Source organism: Camellia sinensis, chromosome 12 (genome assembly GCF_055761805.1).
Source record: "Camellia sinensis isolate YWXY chromosome 12, ASM5576180v1, whole genome shotgun sequence".
NCBI lineage: Eukaryota > Viridiplantae > Streptophyta > Magnoliopsida > Ericales > Theaceae > Camellia > Camellia sinensis.
Window position 1 is genome coordinate 94,821,106 of NC_138972.1, and position 17,046 is coordinate 94,838,151.

Here is a 17,046-nt window from a genome sequence, read left to right on the forward strand (position 1 = left end):
GTGTTCCTTTCCTTGTCATCCATAATCAAACTCCCTTTGAGCGTCTACATGGCACTCCTCCTCCATATACCAATCTTCGGGTTTTTGGCTCTGCTTGTTTTGTTTTGCTTCAATCTCATGAACACACCAAGCTTGAACCTTGTTCTTGTCTTTGCTGCTTTCTTGGTTATGGGATTGAACATAAAGGCTTTCATTGTTGGGATCCTCTCTCTAAGCGTCTTCGTATCTCTCGCCATGTCATTTTCTGGGAGCACAAAATGTTTTCCCCTCTCTCCTCCTTTCACTTACCCGCACTCTCCACTCCGGTCATATTTACTAATCCTTCACTCAATCTCTTCTCTACTAACTTTGATACAAGTTCCTCCTTCATCGAGACGTCCTTGTTGATCCCTGATCCCGGCCAGACTGTTCTCCCTGATGGTCCACCTCTTATTGCACCTTCTAGTCCGTCTCCTCCTTCTTCGCCAGCTCTTCCCCCTATCGATCCTCCCACGGGTCGACCTCACCGAGTAACTCAACCACCTATTCATCTTCGTGATTATATTGTTGGGTCTGCTGTTTTTTCCACTTATGAACCTACCTCCTATCGTGAGGCTCATACTAATCCTCTTTGGCAACAAGCTATGACTGATAAACTTCAAGCTTTGGATAAAACTCACACTTGGGATGTTGTTGATCTTCTTCTTGGCAAGACTGCAATTGGATGCACATGGGTCTACAAAATCAAGACTCAGTCTGATGGCTCTATTGAGCGCTACAAAGCTCGTCTTGTTGCCAAGGGTTTCAACTAGGAATATGACATTGATTATGAAGAGACCTTCTCCCCTGTTGCTCGACTTACCTCTGTTCGCAGTTTGCTTGTTATTGCTGCTACTCGCCACTGGGAGCTCTTTTAGATAGATGTCAAGAATGCCTTCTTTAATGGTAATCTTCTTGAGGAGGTCTACATGCAACCTCTACCTGGGTCTACTTATCCAACTCATAAGGTTTGCAAACTACAGCGTGCCCTCTATGGCTTCAAGCAAGTACCTCGTGCTTGGTTTGCTAAGTTTAGTTCTACCATTCATGACTTCGAGCACACCTCTAGCTCCTATGACTCTGTTTTATTTATATGGACTACTCCTCATGGTATCACTCTTCTCATTCTTTAGGTAGATGATATGATTATCACTGGTAATGATGCAGCTAGTATTCTTCACCTTAAACATTTTCTCCATCGTCAATTTGAGATGAAAGACCTTGGTGCTCTTAACTACTTCTTAGGCCTTGAAGTCTCCCATGATTCTACTGGTTCCTATTTGTCCCAGGCCAAATATGCATCCGATCTCCTGGCCCGTGCTAGTCTTACTGATTGCAAAACTACCTTTACTCCAGTTGATTCTCAGATTCGTCTCACTCCTCTCGATGGGGATCTCCTCTCAGATGCTACTCTTTATCGCCAGCTCGTCGGTAATTTTGTCTATCTCACTGTGACTCGTCCTGACATTGCCTATGCTGTTCACATTGTTAGTCAGTACATGTCGGCTCCTCGCACTCCCCATTATATTACTCTACTCCGCATCCTTCACTGCCTCAAAGGCACTCTGTTCCATGGCCTTCACTACTCTACTTCCTCATCTTTTGAACTATGTGTTTTTTTTTATGCTGATTGGGCTGGGGATCCTACGGATCGACGCTCCACAACGGGTTTCTGTTTCTTCTTAGAGGATTCTCTTCTTACTTGGCGCAGCAAGAAACAATTCCTCACTGTCGCTCTAGTACTGAAGCTGAATACCGAGCTCTTTCTGATACTACTCAGGAACTTCTCTAGCTTCACTGGCTCCTTGTTGATATGGGTGTTTCTTCTTCTAGCGCTACCTCTCTTTATTGTAACAATCAGAGTGCCATTCAAATTGCTCACAATGATATTTTTCATGATTGCATCAATCATATTGAGATTGATTGTCATTTCATTCACCATCATGTTACCTGTGACACTGTTCTGTTTCGCCTTATTACTTTTGTCGATCAACTTGCTGATCTGTTCACCAAAGCTCATCCTCCTAGTCACTTCAGTGATCGCTTTCAAACTCAAGTTGATTGATGCTTACGCTCCTTGAGTTTGCAGGGGAATGTTAGTGTAATATATAGCTATCATACATTAGCATATTTATATACATGTAAAGTCAAGTAAAGCAAATGTTTTTTTTATTTTTCTGCTTTCGGTGCTTTCCTGTAGCATCCTATATACAATACTCTCCTCTCTATAAAAGAGAGGGTGAGCTTCTCCTTGTGTAATTATTGAACATAATCAATATATACACTTCATTCAGTCTCTCTCTCTCTCTCTACCAAACTAACAGAGTAGATGTGTCTGAGAGAAAAAGTGATTGAGAAGGAGAGAGGAGAGAGAAAAAGTGATTGATCGATGTGTAAGAGAGAGAAAATAATTTTGGAAATTGTTTTGAAAAAATTACAAACCAAACAAGTTTTTTAGAAAAATTTTCTCAAAATCACTCTACAAAACCAAACCAAACATACGCTGAGTTTTTTGGTTTTCGTATTTTTTTGTTTTTAGTGAATATTTTTAAAATTTTAAACATTTTTTTTTATTTTTTTAGATATACCTTACTTAGATGTATTTAAAAAGTAAAAAATTTGTGAAAAAATATTTTAAAAAATTAATGAATATATAAAAATACAAAAAATGTATTGCATTCTCGTATTTTTTGTATTTAGTGAATTTTTAAAAGGTTTTTTTCACAATTTTTTTACTTTTTAAGTATATTTATGTTAGGTATGTCTAAAAAGTAAAAAAATTTTGCTTAAAATATTAAAAAAAAATTCAGTAAAAACAAAAAAATACAAAAAATTTAGTAAAAAAAATTACTTTTTAGGTATAATTTCTTTTTTTACATTTTTATTTTCCGAATGAATATAAAAGAAATTTAAATAGTTAGAATTATTTTTAATTTTTATGTTAATAATTCTTCTTCTAATTTAACTATTATTTTTAATATCAAAATGAATATCATACAAAATTATTATATGATAATTATATTTTTATAATATGATAGAATTAAAATTATCAAAATACACAAATAATTTAACTAATTATTATATGATAATTATACTTTTATATCTTTCTCTGTATTTGTGTACATATATATTTTCCAATTATTGTTTGCTTTTTTATTTTTTCTTTAAAAATTTAAAAATTGTATTTTTTTTTTTATCTGCTGTTAAATTTTGCGGGGTTCAATTTCTGGGTAAGTCACTCTTGTTATATTAAATTCTCATGATTCATATATGGTTATGTTTAGTGTAATTAGTCTTTGATACAATTCCTCGGTAGATAGCTTATATTTACATAGTCAATCTCACTTTTTATCAGTGGTATAATTTAAAGGTTAATGCTCCGCAGCTGATGTTTACAATCCGATGGTATCCCTATGGCTTCACAAGAAAATGAGCGTCATCGATTGGGTTAATTAGACACAATGCACAATTAAGGGGATGTTTGGAATAAATTAAATAAGTGTATTTTTTGATTTTTTATAAAATATGAATTAAATATGAAGTGATGTAATAGAGAAGTGATATGATTTAAATAAAATGATGTGAACTAAATAAAGTAAGAATTTTTTCATTTTTAAAGTTAGGCCAAACCAAGCCTAAATTGACAGAACAATGTTGGATATCATGAAAAAAAATTCATCAAAATGATCATGAAAGATTTATGACCTTTGGATTACACTTAAAATAAAGTACCACACATTAATCAAGGTAATCCAAGAGTCACAAATCATTCATGATCATTTTCATGAAAAAAATTTCATGATCCCTACATTTTCTCAAATTGACACAGGAAAAAAAACATATACCTCTATTCATCTTCCTCCCTTCCTCCTCTCTCTGCTCTCTCTCTCTCTCTCTCTGTTCTATTGGGCAGCGCTGTGAACCCCGCTTAGCTCCGCTCGCGAAATCCGTCCAGCATCGCTACTTGCAAACTCTGTCCTGCACACTACACCACCTTTGTCTTCCTCCCCAGCCTTGTGACCTCACCATTCTTCTTAGATTGTCTTCACCCATAAAACCACCATCAACCAAGGGCTCATTGGGGCTTGTCTATTGAAGATCGATTCTTTCTCCTAATTTTTCTTTGAGCGATTAAATTTTTAGGGTAGGCCCATGCCATTTTTCCATACTAGCGAGGTTGAGTGTAATTTGAGTAATTGCCAAGGGAGGTCCGTATTTGTCCTTTATTTATTTATTTCAAAGCCTTATTAAGGCTTTAACAAATAAGGAGGTATATGATGCATTGGAAGTTATAGTGGTACTTTTGATTTGTATACATGGGTGGTGCCCTCTAGGTACTGTTCTTCTTAAATAAAATTTACTTCTAATTGAAGAAAAAATAGTCTGTGAATTCATAATTTTTTCCGGTTACCACTCGGTATAGGATTCTTGGATGAGAGGGCAGGTGGTTGTGCTTCATAACCTTTAGGGCTCAGATCTTGTGGATTCTCTACTTGTACCATGCTTAGTTTTTAATCTTTTATACATTTGATATAAGCTTTAGATAAGGATGTGGGTTGTGTGTTAGATAACTTGAAAATCAGTTCATAAATTTTTTCTTTTTGTGAGATACCTTATGTACATGAATCCTAATATAAATATGGAAATAAGGGCTAGGGTGTTCCCTGTAACTGACGTGTTGTGCCTGTCTTATAGCGTTTCGAAAAATTGGCAAGGGGCTCTACATTGGTGCCCAGGTGCAATGCAAAATAGACAAGGGTTCCTGCGGTTTTCTAGGCAAGAGCGGTTAAACTTAGCCCAGAATTGTAGTACTTGGAATATAGGATCATTAATAGGTAAAACCATGTAATTAATAGATATTATGATTGGAAGGAAATTTCGTATAACATGTTCACAAGAAACTTAAGTGGCTAGGTGAAAATACGAAGGAAAAAAAATTGGGTTTGAAATTTATTATACTGGTCAAGATGGAAATAAACATGGTGTATGAATAATTGCAGCTAAACATAAGGTAGTAAGAATCACAAAAACAGGAGATAGAGATAAAAATAAAAATAAAAAAATTTATAATTGGAGAAATTATGGTTAATGTGATTAGTGTCTATACACCCCAAATAGGGTTGGAGGAATATATTAAAAAGACAATTTTGGGATCATCTGGATGAGTTGATGCAACAAAAACTTGTTGAAGAGCAGATAACTATAGTTTTATGACAGAATTGTGCATTGTCAAGTAAGTCCACCCAATTTTTCTATTTTACTATAACATAATGTCTCAGATATTCCTCCAACAATGCATTCATCCACTCCGCTTGACCATTAGTTTGTAAGTGGTTTGCTGTGGAAAATTTCAACTCTGACTTGTTCAGATTTGAATAACTTTGTCTAGAACTGCTAGTAGAGCAAGTGTCCCAATCACTCACAATATCCTCTAGTACTCCAAGAGATTTTAATTAGGTTAAGTGTATGAAAAGTGAGCATTTGAGGGTGCTAGTGCCAGATGAGAAGAATAAGGAAATATGAAACAAGTGTTGATGGAACTGGAGAATAAAAGTTTTATTGTCAACTACGGCTTCGTTTTAGAACATACTATTTTAGTAATTTTTTGGTTTTTTATGAAAAAATGTGCAGAAAAGTAAAGAGAGCGATGTGACAATTTATAGTGACTTTTTGACTAAAATTGAAAGTTGCCAAACGAGGCCTTAGAGTTTGAAGTGGAATTTGAATTGAAGAAGATGAAATCAAGTAACCTAGTAGGACCAGATTTTATCCTTATTGAGGCTTAAAAATGCTAAGGTAAGAAAGGAGTATCTTGGTTAATAATTTTTTTAATAAGATTCTAATGACGATAATGCTTGACAATTGAAAAAAATATTCTAGTGCTTGTGTATAAATATAATATAGATATCCAAAATTGCAACAACTATAGAGGCATTAAGTTAATTAATCATACAATGTAATTATAGGAGAGAGTGGTTTGAACATTGCTTAAGAGCTACAACATTATTAGAGAATCAATTTAGATTTATGCCTGATAGATCAACCATTGAGATGGTTTTGTCATGTAAAACGAATACCTATTTGATGCAATGGTAACGAAGAAAGATATGATCACTATAAATGGAAATGTTAGGGGGAGAGGAAGACATAAATTGATGTGGGATGCGGTAGTAAAAAAAGATGTGAATATACCCTTTGGTAGAGTAGAATGGTGAAAAAAGATTTGTGTAGCCGATCCCACTTGATTGGGACACAAGGCTTAGTTTGTTTTGTTTTGGTTTGGTTTGTCTTGATTTGGCTGTGAGTTTGGTTAATATTATTTTGGAAATTTGTATGTTTAGTGGCTTAGCTCTTGTGAGTTTTTGTAATAATCTGTGTGAATATGTAGATGTTCTTTACAGCAAATGACCTGCAATCTAATCTCCTATGAGGTATTTCCTTCTTTACTGGTATATGTTGGTATATTGAACCAGCTTTCTCACATAAAACACCTTTTGCACAAACTCATGCGGCTTACTTGTTAGGGTTTAGGTCTTGTGTATATTTGATGGGTTTCTATTCCAAGATAGGAGAATATTTACTTCGTTTTGTTTCAAAGTATAGTCTTTTCTTTAAATTTGGCACTTTCTTGACTGGGTTTTCTACTGCAGGTTTCACGTGGACAAAATGTCTTCGGTCCATGTTTATGTGAGACTGCACAAGGGTCAGACAATTGATGATATATCTGAAGGTCTTTTGGAAGATTGTGCTCAACTAGTCAAGGTGAATTCCATCCAAGGCAAATGCTTCAAATACTTACTATTTTGTGCTTTAACCGTAGCTAGCCATTAGATAACCCTTAACTAAACTATCTGAGTGTCAAAGAAGTTGAGGAGTTTCACCTTATTATATTCCTTGAAGATGGAAACGTGCAACCAGCCCCTAGCAACACTCTCCTTCAGTGAGTAAATTTTGCTTCTAAGTTATTTCTTATAGGAAAGTGTGATCACATATTAAGCTGGTGCAGTTTTGGTGTTCTCTTGATCTCCATCTTAAGATTATGAAAATAACCTATGAGTCTACGACAGTAATTAAAAAACACTTCCCACTTCCTTATTCTCTCCCAGCTTGCTATCAATCAAGAACTTCCATTTCCTTATCCAGTTCCACTTTCCTACTTTTTCTCATAGCTGTGCACTTAGAATGTGAGTGCCATCCTACTAGTATATAACATATTTCTCTTTTTTCAGATTTCGTGAAGACAGTTTTGTGACATCTTTAGGTAATGCCATTGGATTGTCCTGATTGCATTACAGTCTCGCAACTGTATTGTGAGGGCACTTCATGTGTTACATTGGTCCTCTCTCTAAAGCCCCTGACAGCTTGCTTGCAGCATGTGAAAGAAAAGGATTAAATTTATCACTCGTAACACTTTTAAGGAATAACATTTAAGAAAAAAGAAATGAAAGGAGCGTCAAAAGGTCCAAAACAAAGAAACACGCAAACAAATAAATAAGTGAATAAATCTTGAGTTCAAATATTTAATTATGTTTTCAAAATTGAAGAATGGGATTAGATCCAAGGTTGTATGCTTGTTTTTGCTCAGTTCTTTCTTATTGTTTACTTGATTGTGCCATTGGGGGTTAGATTTTCGGTACTAAATTAAATACTATTAACTCCAAAGTTGGAAGTCAAGTATTGTGAATATATATAATATAAGTCAAGTATTGTGAATATATATAATATACAAATTGATGTGTTGGCAATATTTAAGTTAGCATCTTCCATGTCATGAAGTTCAGCTTATGATAGTAGTGTTAAAAATCTAGTTAATATTTTGTTTGCACTATGTGCATGAAGTACTGAAACTTCAAAAGAAAAGACAATAATGCATTCTGATAAATATGGGTAATTTAAGGGGGAAAAACTGTCTACTAAATCATTAGTTTAGATTTTTTTTATTACATTTTTTGGGTGTTGCTTGAATAAATTTCACTTAAAATTGTGAGAAATATTGTAACTTTGAGGTTAAAACATCTGTCTCTACTATTTGAGTGTTTAAAAAAATAATAATAATAAAAATAAAAATAAAAACCCACCAGAACTGGGCTTAAATATCACCTCACTATGTTATATCCACTCTTCGCATGTTCTGCATCAACTTGACTTGGGCTGATGGAGATTATGACACTAATTAATGGTCTTGCTTTTTGCCTGCTTTGCATTCAGCGATGCTCTGGCAATGCAGTAACTCATTTCCTTGACATCATTTATATCTGACAGGAAACAAGGTGAATAATGTTGATGTTGTTCACACACCCTGGCAAATTTGAAGAAGACTGCTTCCCTGGATGTTGGCCAAGTTGGCTTCCATAATCCAAAAATGGTGAGCTTTTCTGTTGCAATTTGGTTGAATAGTGCCTATAACTTCCATTTTCCTTCTTTGTATTGAGCGTGGATGTGGGAGATAGCCCTTGTTTGATATTGGTGATCTGTTTAGGTCCGCACTGTGAGGGTGGAGAGGAGCGTATAAATGAGATAGTGAATAGATTGAACCGGACAAAAGTAGAAAGGAAACCAGACTTGAAAGGTATTTTATAGTTTTTGCTTGCTTGTGAGATATTTAGATGGACTTCACCTTCATTATCTAATTTCAGAGGATATATTATTTTTGTTGTCCTATTTGATCGAAATAATAGTTAATAACTACTCTCTGTTTTATTATTATCTTGTTTTCCTACATGTTTTTGTAATTTTTACTCTATATGTACCACTACTAATTTTCAATATGTTATTTGTTTCTGAGCTGTACATCTTTTGAATATTAACATGCTTTTGATTTTCATTTTGGATATAAAAGTTATTTGTACCTGTATATTGTGCAGCGGAGCGCGAAGCAGAAAGAGCAGAGAGAAAACTACAGCTGAGAGATAAAGTGAGTATTGTATTTTCTCTGCTGTTTTCTGACAAGAGTAATAAATGGGTGTGTATTATTATGCTTGCATGAGCTTGAAATCTTGTTAAGTATTCAATTTTTTTATAACTAGGAAAAGGATTATCTTTGCAAATATTCGAATCTACAGAAAAATTCTTTGTGCCAGTTAACTAGTATTTGCAAATTGTTTGTATTCCTTTTTACCTTTGGCACTAAGTTTCTTCTTGAATTGTAGTCATCAGTTTCATCTTGCTGCCTCATTCGTTATCCTGGCATTTCCATTTCCTTTTGTGAGCTTTCACCTTGTTTCCACATAGTCTGTGATTGTAGTAGTGACAGCAGGCCTGTTAAAATCCACCCACTACACCACTACCACCTCACCTACTCCACTAAACCTAACCCACTACACCACTATCACCTCCACTTCACCCACTCCACTAAACCTAACCCACTATACCACTACCACCTCACCTACTCCACTAAACCTAACCCACTACACCACTACCACCTCCACTTCACCTACTCCACCTACCACCTACTACCACCTACTCTTCTATATATAGGAATCATTGTAACATATCAAAATATCAATCTATAATACAATCAATTTATTCTCTCTCTTTTCCTATACATTAATTCTAATATTTGTTTCTCTCTCTCTTTTCCTATACATTAATTCTAACATGGTATCAGAGCAAGGTTAAAGATCTTGGTGTTCTTCGCCTTCCGGCGGGCGGCAACCTTGCCTTGACCGCCCGCCGGAGCTCAACCAATTCAAACCTCCCTCTCCCTCTCGGCACATCACTTTCTCTCTCTACAAATTTCTCCGTCCGTTTATCTCTCTACCCCTTTGTCTCTCTAAGTTTTAGGGTTTTGAGTGTGAGAGAGATGGGGCAACAGTCTTTGATCTACAGCTTCGTGGCTAGAGGAATAGTGGTTCTCGCCGAATTCACCGAATTCACTGGAAATTTCACGAGCATCGCTTCTCAGTGCCTCCAGAAACTCCCTTCCTCCAACAACAAGTTCACCTACAACTGCGATGGCCACACCTTCAACTATCTCGTCGAAGACGGCTTCACTTATTGTGTCGTCGCTATGGAATCTGCTGGCAGACAGATTCCAATGGCATTTCTTGAACGAGTTAAGGAGGATTGCACCAAGAGATATGGTGGTGGAAAAGCTGCAACTGCTGCTGCTAATAGCCTGAATAGGGAGTTTGGACCCAAACTTAAGGAGCAGATACAGTACTGTGTGGATCATCCAGAGGAGATCAGCAAGCTTTCCAAAGTAAAGGCTCAGGTTTCAGAAGTCAAAGGAGTGATGATGGAAAATATTGAGAAGGTTTTGGATCGTGGAGAGAAGATTGAGCTTCTAGTGGATAAAACAGAGAACCTTCGCTCTCAGGCACAAGACTTCAGGACCCAGGGTACCCAAATGAGGAGGAAAATGTGGTTACAGAATATGAAGATAAAGCTTATAGTTCTTGGTATCCTCATTGCCTTAATTTTGATCATAGTTTAATTGTGCGTGGGCCAACCTTCTCCACTCATTTATTTTATTATTATTTTTTACAAATCCATACCCACTCTAATTCATACCTCCTCACTTTTTAAAACGCATGCTGATTCACGCTACCCCTACTTTACCCCACTTTACCTTTATTTATTTTATTTTATCAAAATAAAAAAAATAAAAAAAATAAAAATAAAAAAATACCAAACCCATTGCAAGTTTTCACCAAAACCGTGGGCCAAGAAACTCACGTGAACCAATTTTTTTTCCCCTCACTCTCTCGTTTTGATTTCACATAGCTTCTTATTATTTCTTTCTTTTTTTCTTTTTCTTTCACTTTATTTTTTCATCTTTTTTTCCCTTATTTTTTTTTTTGCACAAAAAAAAAAAAGAAAAAAAAAAGGGAAGAAGACGAACTGCACACCAAACTCATTTTATTCATGTCGGGGCTCACCCCGATCACCATTTTACACCCAAAAAAAAAAAAAAAAAAAAAAAAAAAAAAAACCCAAAACACAAAACACAAAACAAAACAAAACCAACACAAATCGGAACAGTGGCATTTTTCTTCTCTACTCTGCCGCTGGTCTCTTCTTCTTGCCTCCGTCTTGGCCGGCCCTTGACGGTATTGCCTCCGTGCTTCCTAGACCACCAAGCAAGTTGCCTCCTCCCTGCTCCTCCACTACAGCATATGGTGGACCTCCAAATCGGAACATCACGGTGGCCTTCCGCTTCAACTCCTTGTTTTCTGCCTTTAGCACACTTATCTCTGCTCGCGCATCCTTATACATGCGTTGGAGCAGAGCCAGCTGGGAGTTTAACTGTTGCACCTCATTTGTCCTGCTCTGCAGCCGGTGCGACAAGTTTGTGACCGCAGTCATGGTTTCCACACATGACTTCAGAGTATACTGATTGGCCTCAATATCAGTTTGCACCGCCATTTTTTGCTCCACCGACCGCATCGGAAAGCTCAACGGAGCAAACACAGAGGTGTTTGGTTGAGGTTCACTGGCCACCGCACCAGTTCTCTCTCTTGTTGACTCATTGAGGTCGGGAAAGAGAGTGAGTAGACCTCGGGATGAAGAGGCCATATTCTGGGTAGCTGAACGGGAAGAAGAAGCCATGTTTTTTGGGTTGCTAAGTGTTTCCGAGAAGGGTTGAATACAGAGTATTTACAGATTGTTTCAGAATAACAAGTTCAGAGGTTTCAGTCTGGTTTGGTTTCCTCCGCCTCCGCCTCCGCATTGGTTTATATTGACACAGACGACGCGGCCGACACGCCGCTCTGTCGCTCACGTGCCTCGCCGCGTCTCCGGCTCAGCTTTTGATGGCTCGACGCTTTCTGTCGGGCACGACTTTTGATGAAGTGGGCGCGCCTTTTGAGGGCGCAACTTTTGATGGCACGCCTTTTTATGGATTGGGCACGCATTTTGATGGCACGTCTTTTTATGGATTGGGCACGCTTTTTGATGGCACGCCTTTTGAAAGATTGGGCACACCTTTTGAGGGTGCGACTTTTTAAGGGTCCGACAAGACTCTGTAAACTGTCCCGACATAGATTCCGGTTAGTTTCTACAAGGGTCCGACAAGACTCTGTAAACTGTCCCGACATAGATTCCGGTTAGTTTCTACAAGGGTCCGACAAGACTCTGTAAACTGTCCCGACATTGATTCCGGTTAGTTTCTACAAGGGTCTGACAAGACTCTGTAAACTGTCCCGACATTGATTCCGGTTAGTTTCTACAAGGGTCCAGCAAGACTCTGTAAACTGTCACAACAACTGTCACAACATTGTCTGCTACAACGGTCCGACATGACCCCATAAACTGTCTTCTACATCGGTCTGACACCACCATCCAGTGTCTTCACCAATGGTCTGACACGACCATACAGTGTCTCCTATCCTTTTTTTATTTTTATGTATTTTCTTGTTTTGTTACTCTCTCCAAACTCAAGTTGGTTAGTTCCTATCCCCCTTGAGTTTGCGGGGGCTGTTAAAATCCACCCACTACACCACTACCACCTCACCTATTCCACTAAACCTAACCCACTACACCACTATCACCTCCACTTCACCCACTCCACTAAACTTAACCCACTATACCACTACCACCTCACCTACTCCACTAAACCTAACCCACTACACCACTACCACCTCCACTTCACCTACTCCACCTACCACCTACTACCACCTACTCTTCTATATATAGGAATCATTGTAACATATCAAAATATCAATCTATAATACAATCAATTTATTCTCTCTCTTTTCCTATACATTAATTCTAATATTTGTTTCTCTCTCTCTTTTCCTATACATTAATTCTAACAAGGCCCATATTAATAACTGATATCCTGAACTGTACCTGTGGTTCATGTTAGTTTACTACATAAAGCTAATTCATCCTCACCACTTTGAAAGTTTTGTGGATATTGCAAATAACTTCAAATTTTGAAATCTCGAGATGTTTTGGGCAATTATAGGTTGATTACTTTTGCTTCGATTTCCCTAGCAGCTGTTACTTTTCTCTCCTGGATACTTTTGTTGCTTTCAATTTCCTTGCAAATTCTCTCTTCATTTTCTGTGTCCTAGCTATTGTATTTGTTAATACTCTAGGCCCAATTATTCCCTCAATTAAATGTTCAAAATTGTCAGTTATTGCTTGTAACCACATCCCTGCAAACTTTTCTAGTTTGCTGCTAGCAAAATGATTTGTCTTTCATTCCTCCAGTCCTCTTCTCTAGTTATGCATTTGATCACCACTAGTTCCAATTCCCCAAAGCTTACATGGTTAGGAGATGAGTTCAACAGTTTATATCAAGCTATCCAACACCCTCCTTCACGGGTAGCTTTATCTTTCATGTGGATAGTATGGTAATGATCTTGAAATCCATTGACTCAAAAAAGAATATTAGAAGCAAGATCTTTCTGTACAAAAAATACCAAGAACAAAGGCTCAACAATGGTTGATTTGAAACAAATGCCTAAGGCTGGAAGAAGAGTATTAACTTGAAAATTTATTAATTCACAAAAAACTGATCAGCCTAAAGGCTTACTATAATTATTTATAGTGACAAGGAGACCTAACGATACTTTGAAGCAATTGAAATTGGCAGTTTCTTAACAAGTACACAAAAATGAGGAAATACAACAAAAATTTCCAAAAATGGAAATATTGAATGGAATAAAAAACTACTAATTTAGGTTGACATGATGAAGCCAGATTCGATGGAGTCGAATTCTAACTTCTATAGTAAGAGTAATTGAAGTTGCAAAACTAAATAAATAAATAAACATAGAAAAATCTCGAAAGTGACGGTCTAAATGATGGAATTCACTTGAAAATTCAGCGGGGTCCATGGCGAAACAATGGATCCTGTTCATAATGATGTTTGTCGTCAACCTATCAAATTTCACGCGATTTTGAGCACTTGCTATTTAATTGCTAGTTGTGCTTTGTGCCTTGTTTGGCCATGTGCATGTTATTTGGTCCAAGAATTGCATGACCAATCATGTTGCATCATAAACAAACCAAACAAAGTCAAAACAAACATACCAAACAAGGAAACAAATGCAAACTGGGAGACTTAAACTCAATGTGTGTGTTTGGTTTGAGTTTTTTGGATTAAATTTTTTGAAAACTGGATTTTTTGTTTTTCGTGTTTTTTGTTTTTAGTGAATATTTTTAAAATTTTAAACATTTTTTTAGAACTTTTTTAGATATACCTTACTTAGATGTATCTAAAAAGTAAAAAAATTGTGAAAAAATATTTTAAAAATTTAATAAATACATAAAAATATGAAAAATATACTGAATTCTCGTTTTTTTTTTTTTTTTTTTTTTTTTGTATTTTTGGTATTTAGTGAATTTTTTTAAAGATTTTGTTCACAAAAATTATTTTTTTATGTGTATTTATGCTAGGTGTGTCTAAAAATTAAAAAAATTGCTTAAAATATATAAAAAAAAATTTCAGTAAAAACAAAAAAACACAAAAAACAAGAAAGTATAAGTTTCTGAAAAGTGTTTTTAGAAAACCAAAAACAAGCAAATTGAATATACTTCTCTGAATGAAAGCTCTAATAGTATGTTGTTAGAAAATGAGTCCAACAATATATATCAAACTATCCAACAACACCCATATCGACTTTACGCTTTGCTGTCCTACCCTATGGGAAACAGGCCAAGTCTTACCAGGGATGATGCCATTCTGGTACTCAGAGCAGGATTAACCAACCTGGTAAACCAATATGCTACAATATGGCATGGAATGGGCTAGTAAAACGACATAGTTTGAATTTGATGGGGTGGTTCTGATTGGAGAATTTCCTGTATCCCCATATCAGTAATGAGGGTTAGCCTAAAATACACTACTTAACTGCTTTGGTATAAATATGTATCCCATCACCGTATGTATGTTGTACACCTGATGCAATATGGGCCTAAAATCTAGAATTATCTTTTTGTTTTTTTGATTGGAAAAAGTTAGTTTTCCAGCACAAAAGCTCTCCATGTGGTGATAGTTTTGGTCATGAATCTGAACTTGCTTATTTAATCTGGAACATATGCAAAACTGAATTTATTGGTATCCTTACACGGTGGCAAGTTGGGATTTATTGTTTTCAGTCTCCTGTCCTATGCTGCTCTTTTAATTAAAAACACAATCTTTTTCTAACCATTCTCCTGTCAAACACTGCTCTTTTGATTAAAAAGTGTTGCGTTGTTTTCTCAATCTTTTGGGTTATTTGGTTGGAAATGAATGCAATGATCTTTGAGGAAAACTTTGAATACTTGGATTTCTTGTGAGAGTGTCACCTGGCATCATTTTGTGCTTACGTTTCTTCCCTGTTTAAAGGGATTCTGTTCTTTTTGATTTCTAGAGATTGAAGAGCTCTTTGTGATGTATAATTTGTTTTCTTTGATATGTTTGGTTTTGTTTGTTCTACCCTTGTACAGTATTCCTTGTCCCCTTCTTGTATCTCTTTTTATTTTTCCGAATAATTTTTTTTTTTTTTTGTTGATCAAAAAAAAAAAAGAAAAAAGAAAAAGAAAATAGAGCTTTTTGTAGTATGTGAGATATTTGCTCTTTTTATACTTTTTTTTTTTTTTTCCCCGTTGTTTGGTGGACTTCTTTTGTACTTAAATCTTCTTTCTCTACTAAAGTTTAACCTGTGTCACTGATAAAAAAAAAATGGGTCAGCCTTTTCTAACATATTCAAGTTGAAGGCATCAAATGGATAAGAGCAAAGAAAAAAAAGAAAATGGTTTCATGTTGGGTTTTAAATTAAGGCCTCGTTTGGGATGTTAGCTGTTTTAGTTGACTTTTTGGCTATTTTAGCCAATGAAAAAAAGTTGTGTTTGGGATGATTTGATTTGTAGGATGTGACATTTTGTCTTATTAGCTATTTTAGCATTTTTTTTGTCTTTATTGGCTATTTTAGCCTCAAACCATCATCCCAAACATCCCCTAAGTTACATGTTCAATTAATCCCCATTCTTCGATTTTATTTTCATCAGTTCATGAGACAGATTTTTGTTTCTTGGTTGTTAAATATAACTCCTTTTTTTCCCCTTGAATTGATGTCTTATTTTTAAAATGGAAGTATTGCCTATGATTTTTGCAGAAACGTCGGGAGGAGATGGAGAGGCTTGACAAGGAGAGGCAAGCAGAGGTGAGGAGCTACAAGAATTTGATGGTAGCTGAAAAGATGACATCTAACAATGAGATAGCATCAGCCAACAAGTCCTTGCAAGAACTGGAAGAGGACTTCATGTAAACAAGGTATAATTACGACTTTTTAAACAATTTGCCACCTAATTGCAGGAATCAAGAAATCTGCCCACCGATGAAATATAAGGGGATGGGGGGAGGTTTTTTTTATTTTTATTTATAAATTCTGTTGTGTGCTATTTGGCATAAATATAATCCTTGGTGAGATGAACTCAATTTAGTCCTGAACCTCTCTGTTTTATGGATGTTAATAAGAAGGAAAGGATTTGTTATTTAATAGAGAGATTGACTTTGATTTGTATCAACAGATTGGTTACTTTGATAATGATGATAAAAATTAGCCATATTTTGTTGTTGGTTTATGGGCCCCAAAATGTAAGTCTGGGGCTTGGCTTGAATGACAAATGATAAACCTGGTTTGAACTAGGATAATTATCTTTTCTATCAATTATATTTTTGTTGGTTTCATGTCTGTGATTGGTTTGTTTGTTTTTGTAATATCATAACTTCTTAAAAATGAAATGCAATATCAATTCACTGTGGTTGACTAGACTTTACTTTTTAAAGTAATTTTGGTGCCCTTTTTTGATATACATACATTAGAAAAGTTTTTGGACATTGAAAATTGGCGTAACCTACGTTTTCATAATCAGTATTTTATGACCTTCTAGAGAATTAAATTTCTCCTTGTCATAATAGTTTAGTTATGATTGCTAGGATTTACACACACACACACACACAAAGTGATTGCTAAGATTCACCTGGGTTACCTAGAAGCAATCTGACTTATCCAGATAGGAGGGGCCAGAAGTGATTGGTATGCACATAAATGAATTGATAGAGGAAAGGGGCTTTGAGACCTATTTATATTA

General features: G+C 35.8%; 2 pseudogenes across 2 annotated transcripts; both read left to right on the forward strand.

Moving 5' to 3' along the window:
• Window positions 1-7,901: 7,901 nt before the first annotated feature.
• LOC114286983 (uncharacterized) lies at window positions 7,902-16,518 on the forward strand (annotated as a pseudogene). The gene is made up of 5 exons (XR_014345551.1): window positions 7,902-7,905; window positions 8,281-8,383; window positions 8,498-8,587; window positions 8,883-8,932; window positions 16,068-16,518. The product of XR_014345551.1 is annotated as an uncharacterized LOC114286983 (transcript).
• LOC145804637 (vesicle-associated membrane protein 721 pseudogene) lies at window positions 9,532-10,946 on the forward strand (annotated as a pseudogene). Its single transcript, XR_014346831.1, has one exon. The product of XR_014346831.1 is annotated as a vesicle-associated membrane protein 721 pseudogene (transcript).
• Window positions 16,519-17,046: the final 528 nt, after the last annotated feature.